Raw genomic sequence first — 7,643 nt, 5'->3', positions numbered from 1 at the left:
GTTACAATGTATTTCTGAATAAATGTCATAAAATTACTTATATCCACACAGAACAGGCACTTAGTGACTTTTGAAAAATTTTTTGTATTTTTATTTTTTTGAGATGGAGTCTTGCACTCCAGCTTGGAGAGCCACGGCATGATCTCAGCTCACTGCAACCTCTGCCTCCTGGGTTGAAGTGATTCTCCGGCCTCAGCCTCCTGACTACCTGGGATTACAGGCATGCACCACTATGCCTGTGTAATTTTTGTGTTTTTAGTAGAGATGGGTTTCNACTCTCATTACATTGGAAAGATGTTTCTGTCATGTGTACTTCCTGTTCTTCTGTGAGTAATGAAGAATTTGGGGAATTATTCTCACAGTTATTAGAAATATGGATTTGGGGTCTACAAGAAATTCTTTGGGATGTTGAAACTGAGGGAACATCACTGGTAGACTTCTCAAGTTGATTACTCATTTTACCTTTGATCTGAAATATGTGCAGTTCAGGCAGATGTGAATGAAAGCTTGATCCAAGTTGATCTTTAATAGGCTTGTTTCCAGCATCTTTTGATCACGTCGGTCTGTACTACCAGTGAACATTTTAATTTTGTCATGGGTCCTTCATGGCCATTTCTTTCATCTTCTCGACACTGAAACTCAATGTCCTGAATTTCTTTCTCAATGTCCCGGAAGCAAGAATCTCTAATGTGATGACTTTCATGTCTTTGCACTGTCCCGGTGTGGAACACTTCTGTATTGCACTGCCCTGTTGATGACACCTCCTTCATCATGCATTTGGAAGAGATATCTGCAAAATATAAACACCAATAGGTTTCCAATTAAGTCCAGATGGCAAATCATACTGAAGTGTGTAAATATGACACAAAACAATACTTATTTTGAACTGCCCAAACATGATCTTCAAAGTTTAGGAACACAAAAGGAGTAAGATTCTTTAATAAATAAAGGGCATTTACATGTCCTTCAAATTAATTCCATGAAAACCTATTTCCTATATCATGACAAAACACTGACAGGGCACAAACATGAGTAAGCCAAAAGTAAGGAGGGTTTTCCACTGTGACCCTAAAGTGTATCACAATTTGCAAAAAACATATCACTGTCACATCAATGAAGAGAAAATATATATTCTTCATATTTACAGCATATTTACCATGTACAAATGCTAAAAAACAAAACCCACACAATATACAATATTGGTAAATAATCGACAACAACCTCATGTAAGGATTACCAAAAGCAATGTAAATTCTGTATTGTCAAACAATTATAGCACAGAGAAGATAATAAAAGATTACAAAATTAGCCAGGTGTGGTGGCCCGTGACTGTAGTCACAGCTACTTGGGAGGGTGAGGCACAAGAATCTCTTGAACCTGAGAGGCAGAGGTTGCAGTGAGCCAAGATCACACTACTACACTCTAGCCAGGGAGACAAAGTGAGACCCTGCCTCAAACAAAAAAAGGAAAAAAAAGAAAAAAAGTTACAATGTATTTCTGAATAAATGTCATAAAATTACTTATATCCACACAGAACAGGCACTTAGTGACTTTTGAAAATTTTTTGTATTTTATTTTTTTGAGATGGAGTCTTGCACTCCAGCTTGGAGAGCCACGGCATGATCTCAGCTCACTGCAACCTCTGCCTCCTGGGTTGAAGTGATTCTCCGGCCTCAGCCTCCTGACTACCTGGGATTACAGGCATGCACCACTATGCCTGTGTAATTTTTGTGTTTTTAGTAGAGATGGGTTTCACCATCTTGGCCAGTCTGGTCTCAAACTCCTGACCTCAAGTAATCCACCCACCTCGGCCTCCCAAAGTTCTGGGATTACAGGTGTGAGCCACTGCACCCGGTGACACTTTGTGACATTAACGAGTGTAGTGTGTCAGTTATATTGCATACCACATACTGTAAAGCCATATGTAAAATTATAAAAATAAAATGTTGTAACCCATGATAAAACCAGCAAGCAAATGAGTACAGTTATACAGCCTGCAGAATTCTAAACAATTCCCTCTTAAGAAAAAAGCCACAATTTCTATTTAAGGATCAGCACACAACATAAGAAAAGAAATACATGATAAGATCACTACCTTCTGATGTATGAGGTCAAGAAAATGCACAGCATTTTAAGAAATAAGAATTGACGAATGGCTGAGCAAGGTGGATCACACCTGTAATCCCAGCACTTTGGGTGGCTGAGGCAGGTGGATCACAACGTCAGGAGATTGAGAACAGCCAGGCCAACATGGGGAAACCCCATCTCTACTAAGAATACAAAAAGAAACAGCTGGATGTGGTGGTGGGTGCCTGTAATCTCAGCTACTCTGGAAGATAAGGCAAAAGAATCATTTGGACTCAGGGGGTGGAGGTTGCAGTGAGCCGAGATCTCGCCATTGCATTCCATCCAGCCTGGGTGACAGGGCAAGACTCCGTCTCAAACAAACAAACAAACAAACAAACAAACAAATAGATAAATAACTGACCAATAGTGTAGAAAAGTTCAATTATGATGTCACAACTCTAGTTATGTAATAGCCAGGCAACACAGCAATTTTGTATATATGCATTCCCCATGGTTATCTAGTTCACTATGCATAAAATATATAGACTGTGTACCGGGAAAATTTATAAACTGAGATCAGAGAAAACATTGTATAAAACAAATTGCACAATAAAAACAACAAATATGATGTATGCTCCCTGGCCCGAATGTTCGTCTTAGCTAAAAGCCATTGTCAGGTTTCTTATTCTCCAATAGGATGTTCCTGCAGATGGGGCCTTTGAGAGAATTTGGTCATGGATGTTGACTAATTGTGAATAGGACTAGGGCTTTTAATTGTATATTTTCTTTCATTTATTTTTGAAAAAGAGCTTCACTCTTATTGCCCAGGCTGCAGTGCAATAACGTGATCTAGGATCACCACAACCTCTGCCTCCCAGGTTCAACCAATTCTCCCCCCTCAGCCATCTGAGTAGCTGGGATTAAAGGCATGCACGCACCACCGCTCCTGGCTAATTTTGTATTTTTAGTAAAGACGGTGTATCTCCATGTTGGTCAGGCTGATCTCAAACTCTCGACCTCATGTGATTTGGCCATCTCAGCCTCCCAAATGCTGGGAATACAGGCATGAGCCACCACACCCAGCCAGGACTAATGCTTTTATAAAAAGACAGTAAAGAGCTGATTGTCTGTTCCTCTTTACACCATGTCAGGACACAGCAGGAAGATGGCTGGGCTAAACCATGAAGAAGGCTCTCACCAGGAACCAATCTAACTGACATCTTGCTCTTAGATTTCCCACTCTCCAGATTCATGAGAAATATATTTCTATGTCTTAAGATTTCCAGTTTAAGCTATTTTTTTAAATCTATTTTTGAGACCAGTAATGCTTCATCACCCAGGTAGTGGCACGATTCTCCTACCTAAAGAGGTACTCATGCCTCAGCCTCTTGAGTAGCAGGGAATACAGACACGTGCCACCATGCCTGGCTAATTTTTTTTGGGGGGGGGGGCGGGGAATGGAATCTAACTGTCACCCGAGCTGGAGTGCAGTGGTGCGATCATGGTTCACTGCAACATCCACCTCCCAGGTTCAAGTGATTCTCCTGTCTCAGTCTCACAAGAAGCTGGGATTAAAGGTTCATACCAACACACTCAGCTAATTTTTGTATTTTTACTAGAGACGGGGTTTCACCATGTTGGCCAGGCTGGTCTCGAACTGCGGCTGGCCAGTGTAAGCTATTTTTGACAGAACAGTAAAATGAGTGAGACAGGAAAAGAGGCATCTAATCATCAACATAACCAAAGACTGACAAATCTTATTAAACAAAGGAAGTTTAGAGTCTCTACTATAAAACTTATAATATATGAAGAAGTCTAATCGTATTCACTTGTTTTAAAAAGCAGGTGGACGAATCACCTGAGGTTGGGAGTTGGAAACCCGCCTTACCAATATGGAGAAACCCCATCTCTACTAAAAATACAAAGATTAGCCAGGCTTGCACCAGGCATAATCCCAGCTACTTGGGAGCCTGAAGCAGGACAATCACTTGAACCCTGGAAGTGGAGGTTGCAGTGAGCCAAGATTGCACCATTGCACTCCAGCCTGAGCAACAAGAGGGAAATTTCACTTAAAAAAAAAAAAAAAAAAAAAAGGCCGGGCACTCATGTCTGTAATTCCAGCACTTTGGGAGGCTGAGGAGGGTATACCACTTGAGGTCAGGAGTTCGAGACCAGCCTAGCGAACATGGTGAAACCCCATCCCTACTAAAAATACAAAATTAGCAAGGCGTAGTGGAGCATGCCTGTAATCCCAGCTACTCGGGAGACTGAGGCAGGAGAATTGCTTGAACACAGGAGGTGGAGGTTGCGGTGAACTAAGATTGTGCCATTGCACTTCAGCCTGGGCAACAGGAGCAAAATTCCATCTCAAAAAAAAAAAAAAAACCAACCCTGGAAGCAAATTAACATTATTTCTCAAATAACGACAGCAGGCCCATAGTGTTCATATACATGACCCCAGTTTGCACATATGGTAAGTGAGGGACAAGACTTGATCCTGGGCCTGAAGCATCCCACCACACGTTCTTAGGCACAATAGTCAGCCCAGGCAGTACAGAAAATGACCAGTCACAGAAAATTCAAGGAGAACAGGAAGAAGCACATCAAGGGGGACACAAGGGCTGAGCTGTGCTGCTGACAGTGGTGCTAAGTCATCCCTCATGGACCATGTGCTGAGTCATGATGCCCTGCACACACTGATTCAGGCAGCTTCATATAATTTCGTCCAGTGGATGAATAAGGTCTTGACTTACTCCGTGAGAGTAGTGTTGGAGGGGAGGGGCTCACAGGGAAATTGGGGAATCAGGCATTACAAAATCAATAGGGTGGAAAGAAACAGTATTTGCATCCAGATCAATGTATCATGTGAGGCAAGGACACGAAAGGAAGAGTAAGTGTGGAGGGCAGGAGGTAATGGGCATGTAGGAGTGAACTTTGTGCATGCACGTCTGTGGGAATAGAATTCCACTAAGATAGACCAAATCTTCAGCTTGGAGGAAAGTGGAACTAATTTAGCCAATGGTAAAATATTGATCCAAGGTTAACTATGCAAATTACAATATGGGCAAGGGACAAGAATGAAAGAGATCTAAGAAAGCAGCAGTAGGGTGACCTGAGGTGAAAGCAGTTTTACATCTCTTAAATGCAATGCCTCTGATTTCTACTTTCAAGCATATACTCAACAAAATCCCCTGTGTAGATTCCAGAAATGCATACACACACAAAAAAACAAACGCTATGAAGAGTACAGTGCAGCAATGTAGGAGACCATGGGGGAGAACAAGTATCCCCTGGATGAGTAGGTAGTGATGTGCTTGTGAAAACAGAGCCTGGCTGAGTGCAGTGGCTCACTTCTGTAATCCCAGCACACTGGATGGGTGGGTGGATCACAAGGTCAGGAGTTCGAGACCAGCCAGGCCAGCATGGTGAAACACTGTCTCTACTAAAAAAATACAAAACATTAGTCGGGCATGGTGGTGCATGTCTGTAATCCCACCTACTCAAAAGGCTGAGGTAGGAGATTGCTTGAACCCAGAAGGCAGAGTTTGCAGTGTGCTGAGGTTGCACCACTGTACTCCAGCCTGGGTGACAGAGCAATACTCAGTCTTAAAAAAAAAAAAAAAAAAAGGAACTGTACCTTTAATAGAGATGTGGTTTCACCCACGTTGGACAGGCTGGTCTCCAACTCCTGACCTCAGGTGATTCACCCACCTCAGCCTTCCAAAGTGCTGGGATTATAGGTGTGTGCCACCGCACCCACTTGGGCAGTATTATTTATGAGAATAAAGAGAAGAAACCAATCCAGATGTCCATCGACAGGTAAATATATGAACAAAATGTGGTATATACATACAATGGAATATTATTCAGCCTTAAAAACAAACTCAGATGGGGCCGGGCGCGGTGGCTCACGCCTGTAGAATCCCGCATTTGGGAGCCGAGACGGCGGATCACAAGGTCAGAGATCGAGACCATGGTGAAACCCGGTCTCTACTAAAAATACAAAAAGTACGGCCGGCCATCCAAGGTGCGGGCGCCTGTTGAGCCCCAGCTACTCAGGAGGCGAGGCAGGAGAATGCCGTGAACCCGAGAGGCAGGAGCTTGCAGGAGCCGAGATCGCGCCACTGCCACTCCAGCCTGGGCGGACAGAACGAGACTCCGTCTAAAAAAAAAAAAAAAAGAAACCATATCGTACAGGTGATCCTAGCAAAAAAATGGGAACCATAGGGTGTCTTGTTAAATTAAAAAATGAACAATGGCCACCAATACGGTGTGAAAAGCTGAAAGAACAACGAGTTCAGTCAAGAGCCTCATATAACATGAGCGCTGGGAGTCCCAAGACCTCTCCACTAGGAGAATTTCAACACCACGACTGCGCTTAGAGAAGATGATCAGGAGTTACGGACATGCAATATGTCACAGGCCAGGAGAGACGCCTTCGTGAGCTCTCAATAAACCAGAAATGAGCTGGGCACAGGGCTCACACCTGTAAGCCCAGCACTTTGGAGCCAGAGGGGTGGACGCCACCTGAGTCGGAAGTTAGAGGACGGCACTGACCAACATGGGAGAAACCCCGTCTCTACTAAAATACCAAAATTAGCGGCGCGGGTGGTGCATGCCTGTAATCCCAGGACTTGGGAGCTGAGGCAGGAAGAATCGCTTGAACCTGAAGCAGAGTTAATGGGGGGCCGAGATCAGACCCACTGCACTCCAGCCTGGTCAACAGAGTGAAACTCCATCTCAAAAAACAAAAACAGAAACAAAAAACCAAAACAAAACAAACAAAAACAGTAGGGGCCAAATCCACAAAAGAAAATACAAACCAGGAAGAGCCAAGACAGGACAAGAGCAGACTCCGCAGCGCAAGGGACATTTGCCTCACCCACAGACTCCAAGGGGTTTTTTTCCCCCCCGTAGTTCTCAAATCACTTCCCTGTATAAAGCCCTCGGCAGAGGGGAGGCATTTCCACTCCGCACAATGAGATGCTATAGCCACATCCCTGAAAGGCACGCGTCGCCTAAAATGAACCACACAGTCCACAAAACAATTATGAGGACGGAGTTTTTCACCTCCAGAAATGAGAAAAAGAGAAAAATAAGTATTTATTTAATCAAAGGCTGGTTCGGCAAACCACATTAAGGTGTTTTGAGTATTTTTTCCCCGTAGTGCATTTATTATACTTTTCCTTCAAGAGTTAAGAGCCATAAAGTCACTATGGAAGGAGCGTATGGACAATATAAAAAAACTATATAAATGAAAAGGAAGCACAGGGCCAGGCATGGTGGTTCACACCTGTAATCCCAACACTTCAGGAAGACAAGGCGGGCAGATTATTTGAGGTCAAGAGTTCAAGACCAGCCTGGTCAACATGGTAAAACCTGTCTCTACTAAAATATAAAATTAGCCAGGCTTGGTGGCAGACACCTGTAATTCCAGCTACACAGGAGGCTGAGGCAGGAGAATCACTAGAACCCAGGAGATGGAGGCTGTAGTGAGCCAAGTTGGCACCATTGCATTCCATCCTGGGCAACAGACTGACACTCCATCTCAAAAAAAAAAAAAAAAAAAAAAAAAG

The 7,643-nt window shown here is 43.4% G+C and overlaps 1 pseudogene; it reads right to left on the bottom strand.

Annotated features, from left to right (window-relative positions):
• Positions 1–281: 281 nt before the first annotated feature.
• LOC108520071 (putative protein ZNF321) lies at positions 282–6,955 on the bottom strand (annotated as a pseudogene).
• Positions 6,956–7,643: the final 688 nt, after the last annotated feature.

This window comes from Rhinopithecus bieti, unplaced genomic scaffold, assembly GCF_001698545.2.
Source record: "Rhinopithecus bieti isolate Rb0 unplaced genomic scaffold, ASM169854v2 scaffold_50799, whole genome shotgun sequence".
Lineage (NCBI taxonomy): Eukaryota > Metazoa > Chordata > Mammalia > Primates > Cercopithecidae > Rhinopithecus > Rhinopithecus bieti.
The sequence above is the reverse complement of the archived record's forward strand: the minus strand, read 5'-3'. Positions and strand labels throughout refer to the sequence as shown.